This window comes from Pseudophryne corroboree, unplaced genomic scaffold (assembly GCF_028390025.1).
Source record: "Pseudophryne corroboree isolate aPseCor3 unplaced genomic scaffold, aPseCor3.hap2 scaffold_74, whole genome shotgun sequence".
Taxonomy (NCBI): Eukaryota; Metazoa; Chordata; class Amphibia; order Anura; family Myobatrachidae; genus Pseudophryne; species Pseudophryne corroboree.
The window spans coordinates 1196299-1210294 of NW_026970320.1; the positions used below are offsets into that span (position 1 = coordinate 1196299).

Here is a 13996-nt window from a genome sequence, read left to right on the forward strand (position 1 = left end):
TTCTCTTTTCTTGAGCCGCTCCCTTCTATGCCCTTGCGCACTATCCTGACTTCTCCAGTCTGCTTACTTTGTGCCTTCCAATGCACAATGCGAATTACAGGTAGTGCTGCAGGGCCCACACCCTTTTACTTGCCTAACAGAGCAGCTCTGGAGCTGTTACAGTGCCCAGCTGCTGCAAGAAATCAGCTTGAATGCTTAAGGGGCCATCCAAGTGCCGCAAAAGGCCGCCATGCCCTGCATACCCCTTTTCTCTTTTCATATGCAGATGAGGGTTCCAGCCAACTTTGGCCCACTGCTTGGATGACATCACTATGCAAATCCGTCTTCTGTAGACCTTCCCCCAGGAATGCTTGTACTAGTTGTTGCATTTGGTTTGTTGTTTGGGGGTGCTTCAGTATTAGGCAGCCTTCTGCCCTCCCATGTTCATTTGAATATATGTGTTCTCCCTGCAGTTGTTGTCCCCAGATGAGAGTTCCCTTGTGCTGCCTCAGTTGAATCTCCTTTACTTGACAGAGATATGCCTGAGCAGCGGCCCTCCCCAGCCCTATCCCAAATCATACTTATTTTGCATAGGAGATACCATGGTCATGAAGATTGTTCTCCCAGGGTGAGGTTCATTCATTGCATTCTGGGTATGCTGACCCCTGTGATTTCCCCAAATGTGGGAAACTCGACTGCATTATTTGTGGTAGTGGGGGACTGTGTTTGTGCTTTCCTCTGGTCACCTCTGGTAAAAGTCAGATTTCTTTGTCTCAGATCTTCCTCTAGCCTTGTTCCTCTTTCGAGAGTTTCCTTGTGCTGCCTCAGTTGGATCTCCTTCACTTGACAGGGGGGTGCTTGAGCAGCGACCCTCCCCAGCTCTAGCCCAACTCCTACTTACCTGCCAGGTAAGATACTATGATCATGAAGGTGCTTCTCCCAGGGCAAGGCTCACCCATTGCACTCTGGGTGTGCTGCCCCTGTGATTTCCCCAAATGTGGGAAACTTGACTGCATAATTTGTGTTTCCACTGGTCGGCTTTCATATAATTCAGATCTCTTTGTCTCAGGTCTTTCTCCAGCCTAGTTTGCTGTCTGTTTCCACTTCTTTTTTTTTATGAGCCCCTCCCTTCTATACCCTTGTGCACTATCCTGACTTCTCCTCCTGTCTGCTTACCTTGTGCCTTCCAATGCACAATGCAAACTACAGGTAGTGCTGCAGGGCCCACACCCTTTTACTTGCCTTACAGAGCAGCTCTGGAGCTGTTACAGTGCCAAGCTGCTGCAAAAAATTAGCTTGAATGCTTCAGGGGCTGGGGCATTGCCAACATGAGCCCCACACCGAAGGAGGGTGGGGGTGTTTAATGCGAACTAAGGGTCATCCAAGCGCCGCAAAAGGCCGCCATGCCCTGCATACCCCTTTTCTCTTTTCATATGCAGATGAGGGTTCCAGCCAACTTTGGCCCACTGCTTGGATGACATCACTGTATACAAATCCATCTTCTGCAGGCCTTCCCCCAGGAATGCTTGCACTAGTTGTTGCATTTGGTTTGTTGTTTGGGGGTGCTTCCGTATTAGGCAGCCTTCTGCCCTCCCATGTTCATCTGAAAATATGTGTTCTCCCTGCAGTTGTTGTCCCCAGATGAGAGTTCCCTTGTGCTGCCTCAGTTGAATCTCCTTTACTTGACAGAGATGTGCCTGAGCAGCGGCCCTCCCCAGCCCTATCCCAAATCATACTTATTTTGCATAGGAGATACCATGGTCATGAAGATTGTTCTCCCAGGGTGAGGTTCATTCATTGCATTCTGGGTATGCTGACCCCTGTGATTTCCCCAAATGTGGGAAACTCGACTGCATTATTTGTGGTAGTGGGGGACTGTGTTTGTGCTTTCCTCTGGTCAGCTCTGGTAATAGTCAGATTTCTTTGTTTCAGATCTTCCTCTAGCCTTGTTCTTCTTTCGATAGTTCCCTTATGCTGCCTCAGTTGGATCTCCTTCACTTGACAGGGGGTTGCCCGAGCAGCGACCCTCCCCAGCTCTAGCCCATCTCCTACTTACCTGCCAAGTGAGATACTAAGATCAGGAAGGTGCTTCTCCCAGGGCAAGGCTCACCCATTGCACTCTGGGTGTGCTGCTCCTGTGATTTCCCCAAATGTGGGACACTTGACTGCATAATTTGTGTTTCCTCTGGTCGGCTCTCGTATAATTCAGATCTCTTTTTCTCAGGTCTCTCTCCAGCCTAGTTTGCTGTTTGTTTCCACTTCTCTTTTCTTGAGCCGCTCCCTTCTATGCCCTTGCGCACTATCCTGACCTCTCCCGTCTGCTTACTTTGTGCCTTCCAACGCACAATGCAAACTACAGGTAGTGCTGCAGGGCCCACACCCTTTTACATGCTTTACAGAGCAGCTCTGGAGCTGTTACAGTGCCCAGCTGCTGCAAGAAATCAGCTTGAATGCTTCAGGGGCTGGGGCATAGCCAACATGAGCCCCACACTGAAGGAGGGTGGAGATGTTTAATGCGAATTAGGGGTCATCCAAGCGCCACAAAAGGCCGCCATGCCCTGCCATCCCTTTTTTCTTTTCATATGCAGACGAGGGTTGAAGCCAACTTTGACCCACTGCTTGGATGACATCACCATATGCAAATCCGTCTGCTGTAGGCCTTCCCCAAGGAATGCTTGCACTAGTTGTTGCATTTGGTTTGTTGTTTGGGGGTGCTTCAGTATTAGGCAGCCTTCTGCCCTCCCATGTTCATCTGAAAATATGTGTTCTCCCTGCAGTTGTTGTCCCCAGATGAGAGTTCCCTTGTGCTGCCTCAGTTGAATCTCCTTTACTTGACAGAGATGTGCCTGAGCAGCGGCCCTCCCCAGCCCTATCCCAAATCATACTTATTTTGCATAGGAGATACCATGGTCATGAAGATTGTTCTCCCAGGGTGAGGTTCATTCATTGCATTCTGGGTATGCTGACCCCTGTGATTTCCCCAAATGTGGGAAACTCGACTGCATTATTTGTGGTAGTGGGGGACTGTGTTTGTGCTTTCCTCTGGTCAGCTCTGGTAAAAGTCAGATTTCTTTGTCTCAGATTATCCTCTAGCCTTGTTCCTCTTTCGAGAGTTCCCTTGTGCTACCTCAGTTGGATCTCCTTCACTTGACAGGGGGTGCCCGAGCAGCGACCCTCCCCAGCTCTAGCCCAACTCCTACTTACCTGCCAGGTGAGATACTATGATCATGTAGGTGCTTCTCCCAGGGCAAGGCTCACCCATTGCACTCTGGGTGTGCTGCCCCTGTGATTTCCCCAAATATGGGAAACTTGACTGCATAATTTGTGTTTCCCCTGGTCGGCTCTCGTATAATTCAGATCTCTTTGTCTCAGGTCTCTCTCCAGCCTAGTTTGCTGTCTGTTTCCACTTCTCTTTTCTTGAGCCGCTCCCTTCTATGCCCTTGCGCACTATCCTGACTTCTCCAGTCTGCTTACTTTGTGCCTTCCAATGCACAATGCGAACTACAGGTAGTGCTGCAGGGCCCACACCCTTTTACTTGCCTAACAGAGCAGCTCTGGAGCTGTTACAGTGCCCAGCTGCTGCAAGAAATCAGCTTGAATGCTTAAGGGGCCATCCAAGTGCCGCAAAAGGCCGCCATGCCCTGCATACCCCTTTTCTCTTTTCATATGCAGATGAGGGTTCCAGCCAACTTTGGCCCACTGCTTGGATGACATCACTATGCAAATCCGTCTTCTGTAGACCTTCCCCCAGGAATGCTTGTACTAGTTGTTGCATTTGGTTTGTTGTTTGGGGGTGCTTCAGTATTAGGCAGCCTTCTGCCCTCCCATGTTCATTTGAATATATGTGTTCTCCCTGCAGTTGTTGTCCCCAGATGAGAGTTCCCTTGTGCTGCCTCAGTTGAATCTCCTTTACTTGACAGAGATATGCCTGAGCAGCGGCCCTCCCCAGCCCAATCCCAAATCATACTTATTTTGCATAGGAGATACCATGGTCATGAAGATTGTTCTCCCAGGGTGAGGTTCATTCATTGCATTCTGGGTATGCTGACCCCTGTGATTTCCCCAAATGTGGGAAACTCAACTGCATTATTTGTGGTAGTGGGGGACTGTGTTTGTGCTTTCCTCTGGTCAGCTCTGGTAAAAGTCAGATTTCTTTGTCTCAGATCTTCCTCTAGCCTTGTTCTTCTTTCGAGAGTTCCCTTGTGCTGCCTCAGTTGGATCTCCTTCACTTGACAGGGGGGTGCCCGAGCAGCGACCCTCCCCAGCTCTAGCCTAACTCCTACTTACCTGCCAGGTGAGATACTATGATCAGGAAGGTGCTTCTCCCAGGGCAAATCTCACCCATTGCACTCTTGGTGTGCTGCTCCTGCGATTTCCCCAAATGTGGGACACTTGACTGCATAATGTGTGTTTCTTCTGGTCGGCTCTCGTATAATTCAGATTTCTTTGTCTCAGGTCTCTCTCCAGCCTAGTTTGCTGTCTGTTTCCACTTCTCTTTTCTTGAGCCGCTCCCTTCTATGCCTTTGCGCACTATCCTGACTACTCCCGTCTGCTTACTTTGTGCCTTCCAATGCACAATGCGAACTACAGGTAGTGCTGCAGGGCCCACACCCTTTTACTTGCCTTACAGAGCAGCTTTGGAGCTGTTACAGTGCCCAGCTGCTGCAAGAAATCAGCTTGAATGCTTCAGGGGCTGGGGCATAGCCAACATGAGCCCCACACTGAAGGAAAGTGCGAGGTGCGTCCTTTCTTGCCAGAGGTAGGGGCAGAGGAAAAAAGCTGCACAACACAGCTAGCTTCCAGGAACAGAAGTCCTCCCAGGCCTCTACAAAATCTACTGCATGACGCTGGGGCTCCACTGGCGGAGTCCGGCCCATGAGATGTCATGCAGCCGCTCTAACCACGCCTCCTGTTTCTCCGTTGCCGACCCAATATTGAAACCCTGCCCCCGCACCGCTCCATCTCCGACTTGGAAATGGAGTGTTGTTGACCCCCCTCCCCCCCCCCCCCTGCACCGATTGACAGGCAGAGGCGATCGAATTATCTGCGGGGTGCCGCAGAAAATGCAGGCGGATGCGTATGCTCTTAGCAATTTTTGCAGTTGGATTGCTTATTGCGATTGCAATCCAACCTGAATCAGGCCCTATTACCTATCACAATGCACTGCGGGTAGTACAAAATGGGGTTAATATAGGAGAAAAACCCCCAGAGCTGTGCTCCTTAACTGTCCCTGGTGGCTAGTGGAGCAGCTGCCCAGTAATCAGTGTCCACGCCAGTGCGCACAATGCCCGCCCCCTACAGCCACGCTGGATCACGGTATAGTGTGTGCACAGAAGCCCCTTACCACCCTTTCATCAGCGGCCTCGTGATCCCGGAGGGCGGTGTGTGTGTGACTGACCTTAGGAAGAAACCGGAGCCTCCGCTGCAGTGACCCAGCAACCGGGGCACGGGAGTATACTGCGCCGCTGGGAGTGATGGAGCTGCAGTAAATATGTCTATTAGACCTAGCCTGCTGCAGCCCTTGTAGATTCTTATTAAAAAAGTTCTTCTTTTCTTGTCAAAATTAATAGCTAAGAATAGGATGCCTGAGGCAGAACCCTGTTAAGTGGCCTGCTACTGAAGGCACCAACTACAAACTGAGCTCCCTGTTCATGGAAGCGAGGTTATAGAGGAGGGGGCGCTGAGTATCTTGGGAACAGTCAAAAGCTTTGAGCTTGTTGGTGCCTCAGATCAAGGTCCTACTCTACACCCCAATGTGAATCCTTGTGGAGTCCAGTGTACCCCACAGAAGAAAAAAATGTGTCACAACCATTGGCAGCAACATTAGAATAGCTGCTGATGGGCACAATTGAGAAAGGAAGGGGGGAAAACATTTGAATCCAGAACATATATGTAATTCGAATATGTAATTTGTACCTTCCTACTTTAAAATGTAATGGATGAACCTCACCCTGTGAGAACTATCTTCATGATCAAGAGATCTCATATGCAAGATAAGTATGTGTTGGGATAGGGCTGTGGAGGGCGGCTGCTCGGGCACACCCCCGTCAAGTTAAGGAGATTCAACTGAGGAAGCACAAGGGAACTCTCATCTGGGGACAACAACTGCAGGGAGAACACATTTTCAGATGAATGTGGGAGGGCAGAAGGCTGCCTAATACTGAAGCACCCCCAAACAACAAACCAAATGCAACAACTAGTGCAAGCATTCCTGGGGGAAGGCCTGCAGCAGATGGATCCAGTAACAGCTCCAGAGTTGCTCTACAAGACAAGTAAAAGGGTGTGAGCCCTGCAGCACCACCTGTACTTTGCATACACACATATATTGGACAGCATCTCTTATATGCCCCAGGGTCAATAAAATAGTATCCTTATCTAGGGTATCCATCCCCTCAGATAAGGTATCCGTCCATGCTGCTACAGCACTACACACCCAGGCCGACGCAATTGCCGGTCTGAGTAAGGTACCCGAATGTGTATAAATTGACTTCAGGGTTATCTCCTGTTTGCGGTCAGCAGACTCTTTGAGGGTAGCCGTATCCTGGGACAGGAGGGCTACCTTCTTAGATAAGCGTGTTAATGCTTTGTCCACCCTAGGGGAGGATTCCCATCTTAACCTATCCATTGATGGGAAAGGATACGCCATAAGAATCCTTTTGGAAATCTGCAGTCTTTTATCTGGAGATTCCCAAGCTTTTTCACATAACTCGTTCAGCTCGTGTGAGGGGGGAAAGGTTACCTCAGGCTTCTTTCCCTTGTACTTATGTACCCTCTTGTCAGGGACAGGGGGTTCCTCTGTGATGTGCAAAACATCTTTTATTGCCATAATCCTATATCGAATGGATTTTGCCAATTTTGGCTGTAACTTTGCATCATCGTAATCGACACTGGAGTCAGAATCCGTGTCAGTATCTGTGTCAACAATCTGGGATAGTGGGCGCTTATGAGACCCTGACAGTCCCTGCGACATAGGATCAGGCATGGGTTGAGACCCTGACTGTCCCGAAGCTTCAGCCTTGTCTAATCTTTTGTGCAATGAGTTTACACTAGCATTTAAAACATTCCACATATCCATCCAATCAGCTGTCGGCGGAGACACCACATTAATTTGCTCCCGCTCCTTTCTAATATAGCCTTCTTCCTCAGACATGTCGACACACGTGTACCGACACACCACACACACAGGGAATGCTTTTTCTGAAGACAGTTTCCCCACAAGGCCCTTTGGAGAGACAGAGAGAGAGAGTATGCCAGCACACACCCCAGCGCTATATAACCCAGGAATAACACAGTAACTTAATGTTTGCCCAGTAGTGCTGCTGTATGTAATTTGCGCCGAATTATGTGCCCCCCCCCCCTCTTTTCAACCCTCTTGTCTACCGTGGTTTCAGCAGGGGAGAGTCTGGGGAACTTCCTCAGCGGTGCTGTGGAGAAAAAATGGCGCTGGTGAGTGATGAGGGAGAAGCCCCGCCCCCTCAGCTGCGGGCTTCTGTCCCGCTTAAACTGTAAAATTGGCGGGGGCTCATATATATATACAGTGCCCAGCTGTATATGTGTTATATTTTTGGCAAAAAGAGGTTTATATTGCTGCCCAGGGCGCCCCCCCTGCGCCCTGCACCCTTACAGTGACCAGAGTATGTGAGGTGTATGGGAGCAATGGCGCACAGCTGCAGTGCTGTGCGTTACTTCAGTGAAGATCATGAAGTCTTCTTCCGCCGCTGAAGTCTTTCTTTTCTTCTCATACTCACCCGGCTTCTATCTTCCGGCTCTGCGAGGGGGACGGCGGCGCGGCTCTGGGACGGACGGCGAGGGTGAGATCCTGTGTACCAATCCCTCTGGAGCTAATGGTGTCCAGTAGCCTAAGAAGCAGGGCCTTGCAACTCAGAGAGTAGGGCTGCTTCTCTCCCCTCAGTCCCTCGATGCAGGGAGTCTGTTGCCAGCAGTGCTCCCTGAAAATTAAAAACCTAACAAAATACTTTCTGTCAGAAAGCTCAGGAGAGCTCCTGAAAAGCACCCAGTTTCCACTGGGCACAGTATCAAACTGAGGTATGGAGGAGGGGCATAGAGGGAGGAGCCACTGCACACCCAGAACTAAAGTCTTTCTTAAAGTGCCCATGTCTCCTGTGGAGCCCGTCTATCCCCATGGTCCTTACGGAGTCCCCAGCATCCTCTAGGACGTTAGAGAAAATAGGATTTTAATACCTACCGGTAAATCCTTTTCTCTTAGTCCGTAGAGGATGCTGGGCACCCGTCCCAGTGCGTACTGTGTCTGCAGTTATTAAATGGCCCTTAACTCCAGAACATTTATGTGGAGACAACTTTCCCGACTTGACCATCTTCCTTGGATGTTTTCACCCTGTGTGACTGCTTCCCAGCCTCGGAGGGTTGCATCCGTGGTCCCTAGGATCCAGTCCTGGATCCCGAACCATCGCCCCTCTAGGAGGTGAGAACTGTGCAGCCGCCAATGGAGTGATATTCTGGTCTTGGAAGACAGGATTATCCTCCGGTGCATGTGTAGGTGGGATCCGGACCACTTGTCCAACAGGTCCCACTGGAACACTCTAGCATGGAACCTGCCAAACTGAATGGCCTCGTAGGCCGCAACCATCTTGCCCAGCAACCGAATGCATTGATGGATTAACACTCTTGCTTGTTTCAGAATTTGTTTGACCAGACTCTGGATCTCCATAGCCTTTCCACTGGAAGAAAACCTCTTCTGTGTCCAGTATCACTCCCAAAAACAACAACCGTGTCATTGGGACCAACTGCGATTTTGGCAAGTTTAGGAGCCAACCATGTTGTTGAAGAACTGTCAGGGAGAGTGCAATGTTTTGCAACAACTGGTCCCTGGATCTCGCCTTTATCAAGAGATCATCCAAGTACGGGATAATTGTGACTCCTTGCTTGCGAAGGAGAACCATCATTTCCGCCATCACCCTGGTGAAAATCCTCGGAGCCGTGGACAGACCAAACGGCAATGTCTGAAATTGGTAATGACAATCCTGAATTGCAAACCTCAGGTAGCTTGATGCAGTGGCTAAACGGGAACATGTAAGTAGGCATCCTTATGTCTACCAAAACCATGAAATCTCCTTCCTCCGGACCGGAGATCCCTACCCTGAGAGATTCCATCTTGAAATTGAATTTCTTTAGGTAGAAATTGAGGGATTTCAGATTTAAGATTGGTCTGACTGAGCCGTCCGGCTTCGGGACCACGAAGAGGCTTGAATAAAAGCCTTCTCCCTGCTGACTAATGCCGATTTGAACAATCGGTGAGGGGGAACGTCTTGAAACCCCAGTTTGTACCCTTGGGACACTATTTGTAAAACCCACGAGTCCAGGTCCAAATTAATCCAGTACTGACTGAAGTGTTTTAGACGTGCCCCCACTGGTGTGGGCTCCTGCAAGAGAGCCCCAGCGTCATGCAGTGGATTTGGCAGAAGCAGAGGACGATCTCTGCTCCTGCGATCTTGAAGAGGCTATAGACCTCTTCCCTCTTCTCCTTCCTCTACCTGCAAAGAAATGGGAATCTTAACTTCTTGCATATCTATTGGGCCAAAATGACTGCGTTAGATAATGATGCGTCTTCATCCGTTGAGAGGGAACATAGGGCAAGAAGGTTGACTTACCTGCGGGAGCTGCCGAGATCAAAATAACTAGGCCGTCGCCAAACAAGGCTTCACCTTCATAGGGAAGAGACTCCCTTTCTTCTTGGAGTCAGCATCAGCATTCCCTTGGTGAATCCACAATGCCCTCCTATCCGAGACTGCCATGAAATTGGCCCGTGAACTCAAGAGTCCTATATCCCTTGCAGTCGTAAGTATGCTGCAGTGTCCTTGATATGATCCAACGTAAGGAGCATCCCATGTCTCCAGGATATCTATATCGGATGACAAGGTATTCGACCAATTCTTGAATACTACTACTCACCCATGCGCATGTAATGGCAGGTCTAAGTAATGTACCCGTGGTTACATAACTAGAAATAATGTAGCTTCCTGCATACGATCCGCTGGATTTGTGACAGGGCCCCGTGCAGAACAGGGGGTGACTCCCACTTTATTCTGTCCGCGGCAGGAAATAAATAAACAACCGGAAACCTTTTGGGGATTTGAAACCATCTTGTCGAGCTGGCCCAGACTTTCTCAAACAGAGATGAAGGAACGTTACATCAGCTTTCATTATATATCTATATATACATACAAATAGACCCCTTTGTCAGGAACAGCAGGGTCCTCAGTGATGTTAATATGTCCTTAATATCCACAATCATGTACTGAATGCTCCTTGCCAATATTGGATCTAATCAGGAAATATTATGGTCGACATAGGAATCAGTATCCGAGTCAGTATCAGTGTGTAGTAACTGGGCAAAATAACATTTTTGCGGGGCCTGAGGGAAAAGAAGCATAGCCATGAACATCACATCTTTTCTCTACGTCTGTGTCTGGGACACAGATTTATCCAACCTCACTCTGATATTACTGAAACTTTCACCCAGTCAGTTATTGGTGGTGCCAACAGGGCCACCATCATATGTCTGCATTCCTAATATAGTTTCCTCTTGGGAAAAACATTCAGCCACCGACATGTTGACACACATGTACCAAGTACCCACAGACACATCGGCTTATGGGGGATAGACCTACAGTAAATATGTCAGAGGGACAGATGGGATTTTTCAGCTCACAACCCAGCGTCAAAAGTACACAGTCTGGGAAATAATAAACTCTATAGTGATAGACTTGTAACGCTCTTTAGATGTGCTGGTGAGGTGAGGAAGAAGCCCCGCCGCTGTAATGGCACGCTTCTGTCCCGCTCAGAAACAAATAATTAATTACGCTGGTGGGGTAAGGACAGTGCCCAGGCACTAATGTCCACTTTTGCCAGCCTTTTGTGAGGAATTTATGCTGCCCAGGGTGCCCTCCCCCCACGCCCTGCACCCTGCAGTGCCTGTGTTTGTGTGGGAGCATGGCGCACAGCATTCCGCTCGCTGCGTGGTACCTCAGAATGCCATCTGTTCTTCTGCTACTCGCCTGTCTTCTGACTTCTGGCTCTGTAAGGGGGTGACGGCAGGCTACGGGAGTGGGCATCTAGGCGTACCCAGCGATCAGCACCCTCAGGAGCTAATGGTGTCCTGTCAGCCAGAAGTAGAGCCATTGAACTCACTAGAAGTTGGTCATACTTCTCTCCCCTAAGTCCCACGAAGCAGGGAGACTGTTGCCAGCAGCCTCCCTGAAAATAAGAAAAGCTAACATAAGTCTTTTCAGAGAAACTCAGTAGAGCTCCCCTGTAGTGCATCCAGTCTCACTGGGCACAATTCTAAAACTGGAGTCTGGAGGAGTGGGCATAGAGGGAGGAGACAGTTCACACCCTTTGAAAGTCTTAAAGTGCCCATGTCTCCTGCGGATCCCGTCTATACCCCATGGTTCTTAATGTGATCCCTGCATCCTCTAGGACGTATGAGAAAACAAATAACGCACACACGAGGAGGAGAGAACAAAGGAAGCTATAAGGAGGGGAGGGGAGGGGGGGGGAAGGTAAGGTAGTAAAGGCATATTGGATAAACTACAACCTTATACATATTCATTAATGTACCAGTAGTTAGAAGTAGAAGAGCTCTAACAGAAACCACAAAGCTTATCTAAAGCCACACCACACTGGATATGCCCAATCTCATTTGATCTTTGAAGCAAAGCAGTATTGGACTTTGTTACTACCAAGCAGTCTCCCATCCATGTATTATCAGATTCTTTAGGTGTTTTTAAACTACCAACACCCTTTTCTTGGTACATTTAATTTTTACACGTATTCTTTTATGTACCAGAAGTTAGAAGTAGAAAAGCTCTAGCAGAAACCACCAGCTCATCTACAGCCACAGCACACTGGATTTGCCCAATCTCTCCTGATCAAGGAAGCTGAGCAGTGTTGGTCTTGGTTTTAGTACTTGGATGGGAGACCACCAGGAAATACCAGGAGCTGTGTGTATTTTTACAATACCAACACCGTTCTCTTGATGCATTCCATTTTGAAACATTGGGGCAGATCTATTAAGCCTGGTGAACTGATAAAGTGCAAGGTGATAAAGTACCAGCCAGTCAGCTCCTAACTGTCATTTTTCAAACCCAGCCTGTGACATGGCAATTAGGAGCTGATTGGCTGGTACTTTATCATTCCACCAGGTTTAATAAATCGGCCGCTTATTCATTTATGTACTAGTAGTTAGAAGTAGAAGAACTCTAACAGAAACCACTAAGTTCATCTACAGCCACACCACACTGTATATGCCCAATATCACCTGATCTTAGGCCTGGTTTGTTCTTGGATGTGAGACCACCTGGGAATACCAGGTGCTGTAGGTAGTTTTATACTACCAACACCGTTCTCTTGATGCATTCTATTTTGAAACTTATTCATTGATGTAGAAGTTAGAAACAGCAAAAATCATCTACAGCCGCATCACACTGGATATGTCCAATCTCATCTGATGTTGGAAGCTAAGCAGTGTTGTGCCTGGTTAGTTTTTGGATTTCAGGTCCTGCCTTCTGGTTTGGCCACGGCACCTCGGAAATTCACCAAGGTTATGGCCGTGATGACGACCCTTCACCATCGGTGGACCAGGGAGGAATCTCTCCTCCCGATAAACATTCTGGAATTGCGGGCAGTGTTCAATTCATTGATACTGGCCCTGCCTCTAGTACAGAACAGGCCTGTTCAAGTACAATCGGACAACGCCACCACGGTAGTGTACACAAATCATCAAGTCGGCACTCGAAACTGCATGGCAAAGCTGGAAGTATAAAAAAATCCTCAGTTGGGTAGAACGTCATCTGCCAGCAATATCGGCAGTGTTCATTCCCGGAGTCCTCAACTGGAAAGCGGATTTCCTCAGTCGTCAGGACGTTCACGCTGGAGAGTGGAGAGGCTGCAGCAGAAATATCTGCACTGGTGTCAGTAGGTGACTGAGGCAGGGATGACTGGGAGATAGTGGGTGACTGAAGCATGTATGAGTGGGAGATAGTAGGTGACTGAAGCCGGGGTGACTGGGAGATAGTGGGTGACTGATGCAGGGGTGACAGTGATAGTGGGTGACTGAGGCAGGGGTGACAGGGAGATAGTGGGTTACTGAGGGAGGGGTGATAGGAAGGGGTTGGGTAAGTATGGGAAGAAAGTGGGTGACAGGGATAATAAATGAATAAGGCAGGGATGATAGGGAGATAGTGGATGACTGTGGCAGGGGTGACAGGGACAGTAAGAGACTGAGGCAGGGTTGACAGGGATAGTGGGTGACTGAAGCAGGGGTGATAGGGTGACAGTGGGTGACTGAGGCAGGGGTGACAGGGATAGTGGGTGACTGAGGCAGGGGTCGCAGGTATAGTGGTTGACTGAGGCAGCGGTGACTGGGAGATAGTGGGTAACTGAGGCAGGGGTGACAGGGAAAGTGTGTGACTCAGGCAGGGGTGATAGGGAGATAGTGGGCAGCATATCTCTGCCTCACTGCAGCAGCACATTCCTGCTTCACTGACAGCAGCACATCCCTGCAACGTTGACAGCAACACATCCCTGCAACATTGACGGCAGCACATCCCTGCCTCATTGACGGCAGCACATCCCTGCCTCACTTATAGCAGCACATCCCTGCTTCGCTGACAGCAGCACATCACTGCCTCGCTGACAGCAGCACATCACTGCTTCACTGACAGCAGCACATCACTGCTTCACTGACAGCAGCACATCACTGCTTCACTGACAGCAGAACATCCCTGCCTCACTGGCAGCAGCACATCCCTGCTTTACTGACAGCTGTATATAGGGCCTAATTAAGACCTGATCCCTGCTGTGCATATTCACACAACAGGAGATCAGGTCTGAAGTGCGTGTGTGCTGGTGCCACAGTGCACCGGCACATGCCAGAGATGCGATCAGCATCTCTGCCCAGTGAGCGCCTCTGTCTGATTGACAGGCAGAGGCGGTCACTGGGCAGGAGGAGTCGGGCCAGCGGCGTTGTGCCGCCATT

The 13996-nt window shown here is 49.3% G+C and overlaps 8 non-coding genes across 8 annotated transcripts; all 8 read left to right on the top strand.

Moving 5' to 3' along the window:
* Positions 1-556: 556 nt before the first annotated feature.
* On the top strand, positions 557-720 carry LOC135040432 (U1 spliceosomal RNA). Its single transcript, XR_010234333.1, has one exon. It is a non-coding gene; the product is annotated as a U1 spliceosomal RNA (small nuclear RNA).
* Positions 721-872: 152 nt separating this feature from the next.
* On the top strand, positions 873-1035 carry LOC135040488 (U1 spliceosomal RNA). Its single transcript, XR_010234388.1, has one exon. It is a non-coding gene; the product is annotated as a U1 spliceosomal RNA (small nuclear RNA).
* Positions 1036-1711: 676 nt separating this feature from the next.
* Positions 1712-1875, top strand: LOC135040433 (U1 spliceosomal RNA). Its single transcript, XR_010234334.1, has one exon. It is a non-coding gene; the product is annotated as a U1 spliceosomal RNA (small nuclear RNA).
* A 152-nt stretch (positions 1876-2027) lies between these two features.
* Positions 2028-2190, top strand: LOC135040500 (U1 spliceosomal RNA). The gene has a single exon (XR_010234400.1). It is a non-coding gene; the product is annotated as a U1 spliceosomal RNA (small nuclear RNA).
* Positions 2191-2860: 670 nt separating this feature from the next.
* LOC135040434 (U1 spliceosomal RNA) lies at positions 2861-3024 on the top strand. Its single transcript, XR_010234335.1, has one exon. It is a non-coding gene; the product is annotated as a U1 spliceosomal RNA (small nuclear RNA).
* Positions 3025-3175: 151 nt separating this feature from the next.
* Positions 3176-3338, top strand: LOC135040483 (U1 spliceosomal RNA). Its single transcript, XR_010234383.1, has one exon. It is a non-coding gene; the product is annotated as a U1 spliceosomal RNA (small nuclear RNA).
* Positions 3339-3942: 604 nt separating this feature from the next.
* Positions 3943-4106, top strand: LOC135040419 (U1 spliceosomal RNA). The gene has a single exon (XR_010234321.1). It is a non-coding gene; the product is annotated as a U1 spliceosomal RNA (small nuclear RNA).
* A 152-nt stretch (positions 4107-4258) lies between these two features.
* On the top strand, positions 4259-4421 carry LOC135040506 (U1 spliceosomal RNA). The gene has a single exon (XR_010234405.1). It is a non-coding gene; the product is annotated as a U1 spliceosomal RNA (small nuclear RNA).
* The last annotated feature ends 9575 nt before the right edge of the window (positions 4422-13996 follow it).